Raw genomic sequence first — 15,180 nt, 5'->3', positions numbered from 1 at the left:
TGCTTCAGCCTCCGGTTTGTTACCGACTCCGCTTCAGCCTACAGCCTGCTTCAGCCCCGGTTTGCTACAGACTCTGCTGCCGCCCGCTGCCCTGCCTTCAGCCGGCCCTCGGCCCTGTACAACCGGTCTCTTGCTTCCCGGGTACCTTGGACTTCCTATCCTTCCTGTTTGCTCTGGTCCCGGTCTAGCCTATCTCAAGCCCCTGGACTTTCAGCCTCTGTTCCTAGTCCCGAGGTCCCAGTGCCCTACGGGCTCCTCCCGGGGGGTTCCTGGTTCCCGGGTGAACACCCCTGCCTGTAGCTCCGTCTCCTGGCCTACCCTGTCACCCTAGGTAGGCCAGCCCAAGGGTCCACTATCTCGCCAGCAGTCTCCAACTGCAACATTGCTATGTGAATTCAAATGCTTCTGGTGATGAATGATTAGATGTAGCCAGCGATAAGTCGAAAAATCCATTTCATTTGGGAAGGTTTATTGCATCAGAAGCAGAGATTGTGCCAATTTGAATCTGGGAAATTAGGAATAAATGATTTATTTTACTCTATAAAATCCCAGACTGTATTGATAATAACAAGTATTTTGGGTAGGGGGGGGGGGAGTGTTTCTCATTTGATCCACAGTTTCCTTGGGTCATCTTATCAAGTCCTGTGGTTATACAGGACTTGATACAGGAAATTCTATCCATAAACAAAGACCCAGATTATGGGTGGAGTTTATTTTATTGAACATCAGCATTTTTCAGCTCATTTCAGCATCAGTATAATATTAATTTCAAATATTCTTTTTAATTTATTTTGTTTTCTTTAGTTTGTGGGAGCTGTCCCATTTAAAGCACATATAGTAGCTGTGAATAGAGAAAACCTCATTCAATCCTTTACTGACTGCATGACCTTGAGCATATCACTTAACGTCTTTCCTCATACTTAACTTGTGCTATATGTTGTGCAGGGAGGTGGACCTTGGCCTAGTGCAGGATTGGTAGGCTCCCTGGTCAGACCCAGAGAGCACCTGCCACCAGGAGGCGGAGCACAAGAGGGGACAGAGGCTAGCTGGAGCTTCACCACGAGCAAACCTAGGTACCCCCGGGTTGAGCCCTTGAGCCCAGGCCGCCTGGTCTTAGGTGGGCCTTGCGGGATCTCCTTGATAGGAAGTTCAGGGGTGTGCCCACCACAATCAAGGGTGCACGGTTGACACTTAGGTCGGAAGTCGTGAGTGCCTGAGAAGGCCAGAAGAGTGTCTCTGAATGGATAGCAAGGATCAATGTAAGGTTGAAGGAAGCATGTTCAGCCAATGCAAGGGTCAGTGTCAATAATCAGTCTGTGGGTAGTCAGCCAAAGCAGAGGTCAGTTACCAGTAGTCAGTCCGTGGAAAGTCAGCCAAAGCAGGGGTCAAGTTCCAGGAGGCAGTCAGATGTGGTCAAGTTCAGGCAGTGGTCAGTTCCAGGCAGCATGCATACATGGTTGTGGAAGCAGGCAGAAAGTCAGAGGCAGGCAGCGGTCAAACGTAGTCAAGGAAAGCTGAGGTCAGTACTGAGAAGACAGTCTGAAGGTACTACCTGGGGAGACGAGGAGACAAGGGACGCTGGAATAGAAGGACGCTGGAACAGAACTGGAACAGAACTGAAATGAGACTGGAACAAAGGCTGGAATGAGACTGGAAAAAAGGCTGGAACGCAGAGGCAAACTAGAAACACTCATGGTGTCGACCCGATTGCCAAGGCAAGGATCAGGGGAATGAGCCCTGCCTTATATACTGCAAGCTAGTGACATCATCGGGGAGCGTCGGGCCCAGGTTTCCCGTGCTTGGGTCTTTAAATGGGATGACGTAGGCCACGTACACGCCTAGGGGCGGGGCCGAGGAGCAGGAAGACGCGGAGCCCCGGCGGGAGCTCTGCTGTGAGGCCTGGTTGGGCGAAGGCGAGCAGGGAAGCCGGGGATGCTGTGAACTGGCAGAGGTCGCAGAGGAGGTGAGCCCGGTGCTGGTGGATGGAGTAGCGAGGTAAGCGGGGCTGGCCTCGCTACTGAAGCGGCCAGGGAGCGCAACACTCTAAGCTCTCTGGAATAGGGATATTTTGTCCCTGCAAATTATCTTTAGAAATCATATACAAAAAGTGGGACTTAACGGAATATAGATAATGACTTTGACCAATCCTCAGAGTTTAAATGATTGCCTTTTTATCAAAGTTGCACTAGTAATAGTCATTTTGCAAATCATAATTTTTTTTTAAAAACCTCTTCTGTTATTGAATAAGCAATAAATGTAACATAAACCAATAAAAAGACTATGTAACATCACTCATATTTTTACCTCCTTGCCAACTTGCCTGGATAAGTGGGAAATTGCAGATGAGCTACTTAGAGAAATTCCTAATTAAGTGACATTTTCTATTTTGTACTTGGGATATTATAGTCACTGGGGCATCCACTATAGAATTCAGATGATGTAAAAAAAAAAAAAAAATACACAGAGGAGTAAATCTCTAGGGGATAGAGCTAAATATCCTCCATGCTGGCCTAAATATCTCCTTTTTTGAATCAGGTTCAAATATCTCCAGGTATTCAGCCATTTACTCAGCTTAGGAATTGGCAGAATCAAGTCCTATGTGAGCTTCTAAAATGCTGCACTGGGCACAGCAAGTGCATTTTTCTTTAATTTTGAGCTCTAACTCCAGAATCCCTCTCTTTTTACTTTCTCTTCTTGGGTTTTTTTTTTTTTTACCTTTTTCTGCTGTAAGTTCTATAATTTTAATATTCCAGGCATACTGCCTCATCATGTACTGCACATACAGTAGCTGACCCTTAATTTTACAGCCAACTGTGTCTGCTCAGTTGCTCAATGTCATTCAAATGTCCTCAGGATTTTAGCTCCCTCAGAAATTGCAATCAGACCTAGAAGTGATTCTCTTGCCTGGCATATTGAGCCTTGGTACTGACAATAGATGCGATTTCTAATAACAGCAACATTACAATAGTGTTCAAGAGGAACAGCCTTCATACACCACACACTTCTAGCATGCTGAGCTGTTGCACTGGCTTCTATTGGCAGATGTTTGGAAGTAAAGACAGTGGAAAATACAATAGGATGTGCAGAGGTAAAATTTATATTTTGGTTATTCATTCATTTCATAGGGCTCTTTCATTCGGTTCATTAGTTTCAAACAAAAAAGAAAATCTTTGCTTTATTTACCATTAAAGTCTATGGGGGAAGCACTGCAGCCTATTTTGGTCTCCAAAATTCTGGTTTTCTCATCAGTTCTAATGAAACTTGTAGGAAGATATCATCAGAAGGGAAAAAGTTCTCCATGGTACTGAGTCTGTGGCAAACTGACACCAAAAGTGGCATGAATAGCCTAAGTTACCATAAAGGGACAAAGGGGTACCAGCAGTGGCAGGAGTTCTCCAAGGCACCATCAAAGGAGCAAAGCAACAGCAGCAAGAGTGGGAAGGGATCCCTTAGTAAGAACCTGCTCTCTAGGTGATGCATTGTCCTCTTGCACCAAGGACGAGTCTCCTAGGCCTACTGCCCAGGAAAGTAGGGTTAGGTCGGCTGACATAGTTAGTGATTCGATTATTAGAAATATAGATAGCTGGGTAGCTGGTGGATGTGAGCTCCACCTGGTAACTTGCCTGCCTGGTTTGAAGGTGGCAGACCTCATGTGTTACCTAGATAGGATTTTAGACAGTGCTGGGGAGGAGCCAGCTGCCATGATACATGTGGGCACCAACAACATAGGAAAATGTGGGAGGGAGGTTCTGGAATCCAGAACCTTCAGAATAGCATTCTCTGAAATTCTTCCTGTTCCACGTGCAGGTCCCCAGAGGCAGGCAGAGCTCTGGAATCTCGATGCATGGATGAGATGATAGTGCAGGGAAAAGGGATTCAGTTTTGTAAGGAACTGGGGAACCTTTTGGGGAAGGGATAGTCTTTTCCGAAAAGATGGACTCCACCTTAACAAGAGTGGAACCAGGCTGCTGGTGCTATCTTTTAAAAAGGATAGAGCAGATTTTAAACTAGTTCAAGGGGGAAAGCCAACAGTTGTTCAGCAGTGCATGATTTGGAGGGACATATCTTCGAAAGACACAAATGAAACAGGATAGTTAGGGCATCCCAACAGAGAGGTTCTAATAAAAGCAAAAGTAGTCCATGTGCCTATAAATAAAGAATCACATGAGCTAAAGGATTCAAAATTCACCCTATCAACTGAAAAGCAGGTTGTTAATACAAACAAAAAACACACTTTGAAATCTATGTATGCCAATTCCAGAAGTGTAAGAAATATTATGGGAGAGTTAGCATGTAAAGCAGTGAATGATGAGATTGGCATTTCAGAGACCTGGTGGAAGGAGAATATCCAATAGGACAGTGCTATATCACAATGATAGGAAAGATCAACTTGGTGGGGGGTGGGGTTGCTGATTTATGTGCGAGAGGGCATAGAGTCTAAGAGGATAAAAATCATATAAGAGACTAAATGCACAATATAATCTGTAAGAGTAGAAATCCAGTGTGTTGGGTAAGAGTATAGCAATAGGATCATACTACCATGCACTTGACCAAAATAATGAGACAGATGATGAAATGCTAAGAGAAATCAGGGAAGCTAACCAATTTGGCAGCTTAGTAATAATGGGAGATTTTAAATATTCCAATATTGACTGGGTAAATGTAACATCAGGACATGCTAGAGAGGTAAAGTTCCTAAAAGGAATAAATGACTGCTTCATGGAGCAATTGGTTCAGAAACTGTTGAGAGAGGGAACTATTTTAGATCTAATTCTTAGTGGAATGCAGAATTTATTGAGAGAGGTATGGTGGTGGGGCCACTTGGCAATAGTGATCATAACATGATCAAATTTGAACTAATACTGGAAGGGGGGGGGGGGGGGAATATGTAAATCTACAGCTCTAACACTAAACTTTCAAAATGGAAACTTTGATAAAATGAAGAAAATCAAAAAAACTGAAAGGTGCAACTGCAAAGATTAAAAGTGTTCAACAGGCGTGGATATTATTTAAAAATACCAACTTAGACATGCAATCCAGATGTATTCCACACATTAAAAAAGGTAGAAGGAAAGCCAAATGATTACTGGCATGGTTAAAAGGTGAGGTGAAAGAGACTATTTTAGCCAAAAATGTCCTTCAAAAATAGGAAGAAGAATCCATCTGAAGAAAATCGGAAAAATCATAAGCATTTTCAAGTTAAATGTAAAACATTGATAAGACAGGCTAAGAGATAATTTGAAATGAAGTTGGCTGTAGAGGCAAAAACTCATAATAAAAACTTTTAAAATATATCCGAAGTAGGAAACCTGCAAGGGAGTCAGTAGGGCCATTAGATGATCGAGGTGTTAAAAGTGCTCTTAGAGAAGATAAGGCCATCACGGAAAGACTAAATTAATTCTTTGCTTCAGTGTTTACTAAGGAGAATGTTGGGGGGATATCGGTTCCAGAGAAGGTTTTCAAGGTTGATGATTCAGATGAACTGAACTAAATCATGGTGAACCTGGAAGATGTAGCAGGTCAGATTGGAAAAACTAGAGCAGCAAATCACTTGGGCCAGGTGGTATAGATCCCAGGGTTCTGAAAGAACTAAAAAATGAAATTTCAGATCTATTAGTGAAATTTGTAACCTATCATTAAAATCATCCATTGTACCTGAAGAATGGAGGGCAGTCAATGTAACCCCAATATTTAAAAAGGGCTCGAGGGGTGATCTGGGAAACTATAGACTGGTGAGCCTGACTTTAGTTCCAGGAAAAATAGTGGAAACTATTCTAAAGAACAAAATCATAGAGCATATATAAAGACATGGTTTAATGGAACACAGCCAGCATGGATTTACCTAAGGGAAGTCTTGCCTCACAAATCTGCTTCACTCTTTAGGAGGGTTTAACAGTACTTGAGGAAAATTTATGAATCTCAGGTTTCTGTTTTTGACCATATTTTCATTTTCAAAGACAAGTTGTTTCTTTCTCTGGTCATGGCTGACTGAACTTGCTGTATTCCAGTTATTTGTGTTCTAATAGAAGATACTTCTTGTTCCAGCTCTGTATTTGCATTGGACAGTACCTTAATTTTATCCTCCAACTCTTTAAATTTAGCATTAACAGGAAGCAATTGTTGTAATATAGAGAGTCTCATTTCCACTATAGTTTCCCATATAGTCTCGAGTGAGAAAACTGCAGATCTTACCACAGCTGATATTCTCATGGCAGGAATTTCTCAAGTGGCACCAGCAGGCTCTCCCAGCAATACCTCTCTTTCCATACCGGATTACCCTGATGGAAAATTCGGGCGCTCTGCGCTATTGTTACCCTGTCAGACCCTACAGGGCTCTTCCCTTCAGCACTTTGGTCTGGTGGCGTCCTCCTCAACTCCAGGGCACCTCTCATAATGGCAGGGTTGTCCGGCGGTGTTCCCTTGGTGGGGCTGAGTGGTGATAATGAGCCTGAGAGAGAGGGGAGCTCCAATTCCCCTCCCCCACTCTCCAGTGGCTGAAACACTGACATCATGTCGCTGCGCACAACATGGGTGTCCATCAGACCAGAGAATGGTATCATTGAGGAAACTGTAGGGAAAGGTTCAGTCCTTGGCTTGTGTTTCCTCCCCATCGCAGGAAAATTGCAGCAAGAAAAAATACAAAGTATTGACGTCCGGGAGAGACTGTTTCTAAGAAGCCTTTAATATATTTTTACATATAGTTTTACATCTCTACATCACCTCACTCCTGATTCCAATTTGTGGGAATTGCAATACAAGTTGTTACACCATGCCTATATTGATGATGTGAGGAGACATCATAAGGGTTTGGCTCCCACTTTCTTGTGAGTCAAGTGTGGAGTGGAGAAGGGATCTCTTATTAATCAATCTATATCCTGTCCTTACTTAGACGGGTTTTGGGCCGCAGTGTTAAATACTCTGCACCAGTATACTGACTTGAGATTACGAGGAGTGGTTTAACGCTCTTACTTGGTGTGAAGGGGGAGACATCAGGCAAGTACACAGTCAAGGCAAAATTTACAAGGTTGGCCCTCCTGATTGCCTGTAAATATATTTTAGCAGTGTGGACAGAAGAGGTGCCACCCACCGCTACTTCTTGGATTCAGAAAATGGCTTTGCTTATGCAAATGGAGTGGTTTGACTCCAAACTGGTGGACGCAAGCCTAATGAACACTATTGCACAATGTGGGAGACTTTCTACAATCTCCTGCCCATAGATATTAAATCTGGGCTGCTGCATACGGGTTATGAAACACAATGGCCTGGCACCGCAAGGAAGCCCTCCCAAGAAAGGAGGAACTCCATGGCCTAAAGTTGTCTTAAGCACCAAATACAGGGACTTGGGTAGTTCAATTTGTTTTCTGTGTTTAGGTCTCTCTTTATGGGATGGACCATTTTGTTTTGTTTCTGTTTGGTCTGGTTCTTATTTATTCCAGTGCTCTTTCCCTGATAGGTAATTATGATCTATATTGGGGAGGGTGAGGGGAAATAGTTTTGGGGGATGGGAAGGGTTTAGATATTTGTTATCTTAGGATTGGGATGTATGAGTGGGTGTGACTGTGGCAATATACACAGGTTTGTTTGTAGTTCTACTGTGGTAGGACCTTTAAATGGTAAAGGGAAGGAGATGTACTCTGTATAGCTGAAAATTATAGAACACGGCTATAAGACTCAAGGGTTGTGTTTGCTTGCACCCATTACTGACTGATGCTAAGACATCCATTTTTGTATCTGGATTGTTTTATTTTTGGACCGTTCTTTCTCTTCTTGGGCCTTTTGTGGACCTCTGTTCATGTTTTTGTACCTCCTTCTCTCTACCCATGTTAATAAAAATAATTTTGACAAAAAAAAAAAAAAAAGGAAGAACTCCCACTTCTATTTGCTCCTGGCTGACTGGGGTCTTCAGCTGTACTTGGCTTGTAGGATACTGCCATTGATTCCCATGAATACACACCAGGGACACGGTTTTCCGTAGTCAATCTGGATACACTTTACTAAGTCTCTTTGAATGATCATTTTCACACTACCAGAGTTGACTAATGTACAAATGTAGAGACTTCTTGGTTGGGTACATCCACAAAATTACAAAGCTATGTAGCCAAGAAATTAACATCCATTGACTCATCTTCCCTGCAGGGTCAATCTCTGGAAAAACAGTTCCTTTCTCCACAGCTGAAACATGGAGGTCCAGCTGAGGTTTGTGGATGAGGTGAAAGTCCTACTGGATCTGTGCTACTGGTTGTTGTGGACTCTGGTTCTTAGGACTCAGTTATCCTCCTTCTGGGTCAAGTGGATTCTCTGGGGACTGTGGCAACTCCAGCATGGTCTGGGCCTGGTAATAGGCCTCTGCTACTTCCAGCACCTTTTCAAGTATAAGGTTTGGGTATCAGCACACCCACTGTCACGTAGGCCATTGTAAGTTGTCTAGAAACTGTTCCAGCAGAACTGCTTTGGCTACATCCACCCTGGTCTTCCCTTCCAGGCACAGCTACTTCCAAGCAACATCTTTGAGCCATATTTTCCTCTGCTTGAATAACTCCCTGCTGAAATCACTGTTGGTAGGCTTCTGAAGTGAGTCCTGTTCTCTCTAGAATGGTGGCCTTGACTTCCTGGTATGTCACCTTTCTTTCCGGATTGGCTGTTTGGAAGGCATCTTGACTACTACCAGTGAAAGAGTCCCCAGATAGGTGGTCCACCTATCTTTTGGCCAGCCTGTCAGCTGAGCCATACATTCAAAGTTTTTTCAGGAAACAACCGGGGTCTTCTCCTGGGGACATCTTAAGTAGTACTGGTGACAAGGGTCACAGCAGTCTGTATGGCCTGTGCTACCTGATTTAGTAGGGGTGTGCATTCGGTCCCTACATATTGGCAATCTGCAATGGATATGGCCATATTCGTTGTATTCGTGGGGAAGCGAAAAGTATCGCGATTCCCCATGAATACACAAATCTTCGCCGAATTATTCGGCCGCCTAAAGAAACCAATTTAAACAAACCCCCACCCTCCTGACCCTCCCCAAGACTTACCAAAACTCTCTGGTGGTCCAGCGGGGGGGGGGGGGGGGGGTCTGGGAGCCATCCTCTGCACTCACACCCTCGGTGCCGGTTTCAAAATGGCACTGATAGGCTTTGACCTACTATGTCACAGGGGCTACCGGTGCCATTAGTCAGCCCCTGTCACATGGCCATCGGTGCCATCTTGTGCTCCTACCATTTGACAGGGGCTGACCAATGGCACCGGTAGCCCCTGTGACATAGTATGGGCAAAGGCTATCGGTGCCATTTTGAATACTGGCAGGCGATCGCCTTTGCCCCTCACTATGCCATTTTGATTACTGGCAGCCGACAGCTGGAGTGCAGGAGGATGCTCTCGGACCTCCGCTGGACTTTTGGCAAGTCTTGTGGGGGTCAGGAGGGTCCACCAAGACTTGCCAAAAGTCCCTGGTGGTCCAGCGGGGGTCCGGGAGTGACCTCCTGCACTAGGACCGTCGGCTGCCAGTAATCAAAATGGCGCCGATAGCCTTTGCCCATATTTTCCCCAGCTTGAAGAACCCCCCGACAAATCCGAATCCCGAATTTAACGTATGGCATCCCTCTGCACATCCCTATGATTTAGCCCTGTGTTTTGCTGTATAATTTGTTCTTGCAGCGCCTGCTGCTGGTTAATGAGAGTTTATAGGGCATTCTTCAGTTGCTGTTGCCCTGTAGCAGACATCTGTATCACTTGCTTCAACTTCCCTGCTTTCCGAACTGCCTCTAAACTATGTATCTCTTGGGGGGGAGGGGGGGGGAAGAGGAGGGACAGAAAAACAAACAAACAAAAAAAAAAACTGCTGGCATGTCCGGCACTTATTTACTGCTTGAACCCTGACTATACAGGTGGGTCTAGCCCCCTTGGCCTGCTATAACTTAGGCTGGGTGAGTGGAATCATGAAGCCCCAGGAAAAAAAGAAAAAAGATACTATTGGGGTTTTCTTCTGCTGAAACTGTGGTCTTCTGCCTGTGCTTCCTGCTTAGGCAAGAATTTCCCACCATTGGCACCATATGTGGTAACATGCGTGATAGCAGTATGGGAAACAGACAGGAGGATAAAGGAGGTAGGCACCGGCTGTTTCCTCATGTGCAATTTTATTAACAGTGCAAAAATAAAACACACAAGAAAATCTGCCCACCTTGCAGTTCTGGTAATAAACAACATCAAACGTAACAAGTTTTCACAGCCTGCTTCCTGGGACTTGCCTAACCCTTCTGGACCTGCCTTCTTATGCTAGGCTTAAGGGATCCTATCTGGGCCCAGAATCCCTTACTGGGTTGGGACTTAAAGAGGACCAGGCCAGATAGCTATGGCCAGTCCCTTTAGGTGGTCTGAGGGAGTTTCCTGTAGACTCCCTCTCAGTTACATTTACACTTGTAACTGCTTTTGAAAATTATCCTCTGTGGAAGGAGAAGTCTTTAAACCTGTCTCCTTCCAGACTAAGGTAGGTCTTCAAGTCAAAGTCTAATTTCAGCTTTTGTTACATGCCCCTGCTTTCCTCCAAAAACTCAATATGTACAGTAAAAATCAACTGCCAACCTAGTTTCTGTTTGCAAAAAAAAGCATTCATCATTGTACATGAAGTGTGTATTAAGCCCAAAATGAAATTTTCAGCAGTGTTAAGAAAATTGTTCTAATCCAGCTAGACAAGCGCACAAACTGGCTCACAAGGACCGAGATATGCCACTCTTTTCTGTAATTTCTTTTTATTTATATATTTCAACAAAAATACAATAGACTGCTGCTGTTCTGTTTACCCAGAAAGTGTGTCATTATTGATTTCCAGTCAAAAAGCTACTGGTGTACAGGTAACACTGACAGGATAATTACGGGATATGTTATTTTTTTTTCTCTGCTTTAAACACTGCCAAACTCTTCTCCTCCTTCAGGTTTTTAATACTTACAGTAGACTGGGGGAAGGAAGTGAGGAAATCAAAGAATACTTTTAAATTCTTCTTTTGAGTACAAATCTTTCTACAAGGCCTGATTTATGGAGGGGTTTTTCCTCATTTTGTGCCTAGGGATATTACCTTTCATAAATGAAACCATTAGTCCTCATCAGATAACAGAAGGAAGAACTAAAGCCTGTACAGCAGTAATTCTCAACCCAGTCCTACTTACCTTCCTCCAAGAAAATCAATCTGATGTTCCTGATATTCACAATGAACATGCATAAGATATATTTGCATATAATCTCATTGTTGGTGGTTCTCAATCTTGTCCTAGGACCTCTCAGCTGGCAAAATTTTTTTTTGGGATATCAATAATGAATATGCATGAGCTTAAGTTACAGTCATTGGATCTAAGAATCAAGTTGATATATAAAAATACTGTAGAGCACCTTTTATATGAGGGGATTGGACCAGGGCCAGATACAATAAATGTTTACCTACAATAGAAGATCTTACATATGACAGAAAAGAAACAGAGAAATGATGACTGTACAAAGTACAACAGTTTATTAAGTAGTAGATATTAAACATAACATGGGCTAGGGATGTGCAGAGGAGCCGCATACGTTTCATACAGCATTAGTATTTGTCAGGGCCAGATACGTTGTATCCGTTCAAAGGGGCCCCCCGATCCGTTGATACATGCCATTCTTATTCGTTTCCCTTTTAATTTAATTAACTACAACCCCCCCCCCCCCCACCCTCGGCACCATTTTGATTACTGGCAGCTGATGGCCCGAGTGCAGGAGATCGCTCCCGGATCCCGGGTGGACCACCAGGGACTTTTGGCAAGTCTTGGGGGACCTCCTGCACTCAGGATGTCAGCTGCCAGTATCCAAAATGGCGCCGATAGCCTTTGCCTTTACTATATCACAGGGGCCAACCGGTGATATATCGGCTATCGGCACCATTTTGGATACTGGCAGCTGACGGCCCGAGTGCAGGAGGTCACTCCCAGACACCCGCTGGACTTTTGGCAAGTCTTGTGGGGGTCAGGAAGTTCCCCCAAGGCTTGCCAAAAGTCCCTGGTGGTCCAGCTGGGGTCCGGGAGTGATCTCCTGCACTTGGGCCGTCAGCTGCCAGAAATCAAAATGGTGCCAATAGCCTTTGCCCTTACAGGGCAAAGGCTATTGGCACCATTTTGGCACCCTCACAGGGGCTACCGCTGCCATTGGTCGGCCCGTGTCACATGGTAGGAGCACAAGATGGCACCGGCAACCGACGGAGGGAGGGCAGGAGATGCTCCGGGACCCCCGCTGGACCACCAGAGAATTTAGGCAAGTCTTGGGGTGGGGGGTTGTTTAAAATTGCCATTTCGACGGCCGAATGATTCAGCCACGATTCGTTGTATTCGTGGGAAATAGCGATACGTTTTGCGATGCAACGAATACAACAAATCCGGCCATATTTGTTGCGGATTCGCGATACATTGCAAACGAATGCACACCCATAACATGGGCATCCAGGAGTAACCAGCACTCTTCACTTCGTCTGACATAGCAAACTACATAACACAATTTGATAGCAAGGGCTGTAGCTTTATTAATATAACAAAACACAACATGGTGTGATACCTCTGTTCACACCTACACTGCTGACTTCCACTGCAAGAGCTCCAAAGTCTCACCCCTCTGCCCATTTGTATCTACCTACTGAGTTGTCACAGGTCTTATTTTATCCATGGTCTTCCCTCTCCCTCCACAACTAAGGTTCCTTTGTGTCCATCCTATGCATGTTTGAATTCTAACAACGTTTTGGCTCTTATCTCTTCTGGAATTCTGTACTAGATGCTGACCACCCTCTCAGTGAGAATTATTTTCTCATATTTCTTTTCAGCTTCATGTGATGATTCGTTTTTCATTCTATGGAAAATGCTAGCTTGTAGAACTTTATTGAAGCCTTCTAGATATTTGAATATTTGAATTCATGTCTCCCTTTTCTTTTCTTTCACTCTGTCTTAGTGAAATTCACTGCCTATTGGCAAGACTGTTCAGAAATAATAAATGGCTTGGATATACCACAATCCTATATAAAACTGCCGGAATTAAAACATTAACACAAACACATTTTGCACAAATCAATGTCAGTAAAAGAGTAGATGGGATTGTTGCCAATGGTCACAATCAAAGGAGGAAGGGCTTTTCGTACCACCAACCCCTTTCACTCCCCATGGGAGGCTGCCTCTTCTCAAGTCTCTACATAGTTCGTCACTAACCAGAGGAAGGTAATCTCCCACTGTATGGTACAAAAATTGTATCTGCTTATCTTCCCCTACTGCTAGATCAGGGCTCAGAGGGTTGAGACTGTGAAAAACCATGGGTAGCCATAGAACCAGCTTAGCTACCTCATGAATGGTATAACTTGCACATTTTCTATATATATTTATTTATCTCTCTCTCTCTCTTTATATATAATATAAAAAGGTAGAGGGTTTTGCTTGGCTGTCTGAAGGCTTTATGATATCATAAAATCTCACTGACTAATTAGTGCAAGCATTGGAATGATGCTTACATTGATTGGTCACAATGGTTGGAGAGATACCAGCAAGGTGGGGAGAATTTCTAAATTTTAACACTGGCTAGGACCAAAACACACTGCACATAGGGTTGCCAACTGGCTCCAGATGTTCAGTACAGGTTGATCCAGTCCTGGTTTTACTCCCCTGCTTGCAGATACTTAGTTTTGCTTTCCATAGGGAATGCAATAGGGAAATCAGAATAAGTCCCAGTATTCAATAGGTAAAACCAGGACTGGATCAACCTATCCTGAAAATCTGGAGCCAGTTAGCAACCCTAACTGCACACCTCTAAGTTGAGCGCATAAGTGATTGCTCGTACATATCGGAGCATCACTCACAGGTTTTACATGATCGCTTTCATTCATTTTCATTGTGCTATATACAGAAATGTAACGCTAATACTGGTACTCAAAAATTGTTGGTTTAAAAATATTGTTCACACTTAGTGACTTCTTGGAGGGAGCTTGCGCACTCTTTCCCTGGGTACTGGTAGAAACATATACATACACACATACAAAACAAACATACTACATTCAAACTCATGAATACTCCCACACAAACATACACACAGACAAAAACACTCAAACTCAAACACACATACAAACATATACACAAAAGCACATGGCAGAATTTGCCATACAACTTTAATATTGCTGGCTTCAGGTTGACTGATAGTCATTTTGAAAACCCAGAACTGTGTGGGGATTTCTCCTGCTCCTGGAAGTTCACAAATGGTGCAAGAACAAGGTTTGAAGGATAGAGGAAGGTTGGAAAGGTCTGGGGGCCAGAGGGGGCCTTTTATTTTCAAAGGTTGGGAGGAGGGGTTACTCTCTTTTTGTTTTGATTTTTTGTTGTTTTTGTTTTATTTATTTTATGGGATAAATGAAACAAACTACAAATGGAAAAAAATTTTTTTCAGGTGCATACCACTATTATCCAATATTTAATGAGGGTATTTACAATTTTTGAACAAAGGAATCAAATCTACCAACAATAAGAACCAGAACTAGTATAGCGTTTGATAATGGGAGTAAGTTAAAGTTTTCAGTGAGCTCTCTCCTTTGTTTTGTGTCAGTGGATGCTTCGTTGTTTCTTAAAAATGGCACATGTCAGCTTGAGCTGCAGTGCATCAACAGAGAAGGCAAAGAAAGGAAGTAGGAAAATGAGGTGGGATTATGGCAAACAGCGAAAAGTGAAATAATTTATAGAGAAGTGTGTATAACTGGAAAAAGGGAGATGGCTTAAAGCAGCATTTCTCAGCTGAGTCATCTAACAGTCTTCGGGATAACCAGAATGAATTTGCACGAAATATATTTGATTGCATTTGGGACTCAATGCAAACAAATATGGTTTATGCATATTAATTGTGAATGCCTTGAAAAACAAACCTATTAGCTGGGGCTGCAGCGGTGGTCTGGGAAACACTGGAACAGAGCAGTGATTCTCAGCCCAGTGCTTGGGATGACCCCTAGCCAGTTTGGCTGTCAGGATATCGCTGAGACACAGTGACATACATCAACCTGGTTTGAAAGTGTGGCACTATGTCTCCTGCAATAGTCTTCAGGGTTATCCTGAAGCAGATTGGCTGCTTTGACAAATAACAGAGGCAGAAAGGCCACACTCTTCCTTTCTTATATTCCTCCTATTCCTCCCTGTGACTCTAGCTCCCAACCTTGT

Source organism: Rhinatrema bivittatum, chromosome 1, assembly GCF_901001135.1.
Source record: "Rhinatrema bivittatum chromosome 1, aRhiBiv1.1, whole genome shotgun sequence".
NCBI classification, from domain to species: Eukaryota; Metazoa; Chordata; class Amphibia; order Gymnophiona; family Rhinatrematidae; genus Rhinatrema; species Rhinatrema bivittatum.
Note: the sequence above shows the minus strand (reverse complement) of the source record.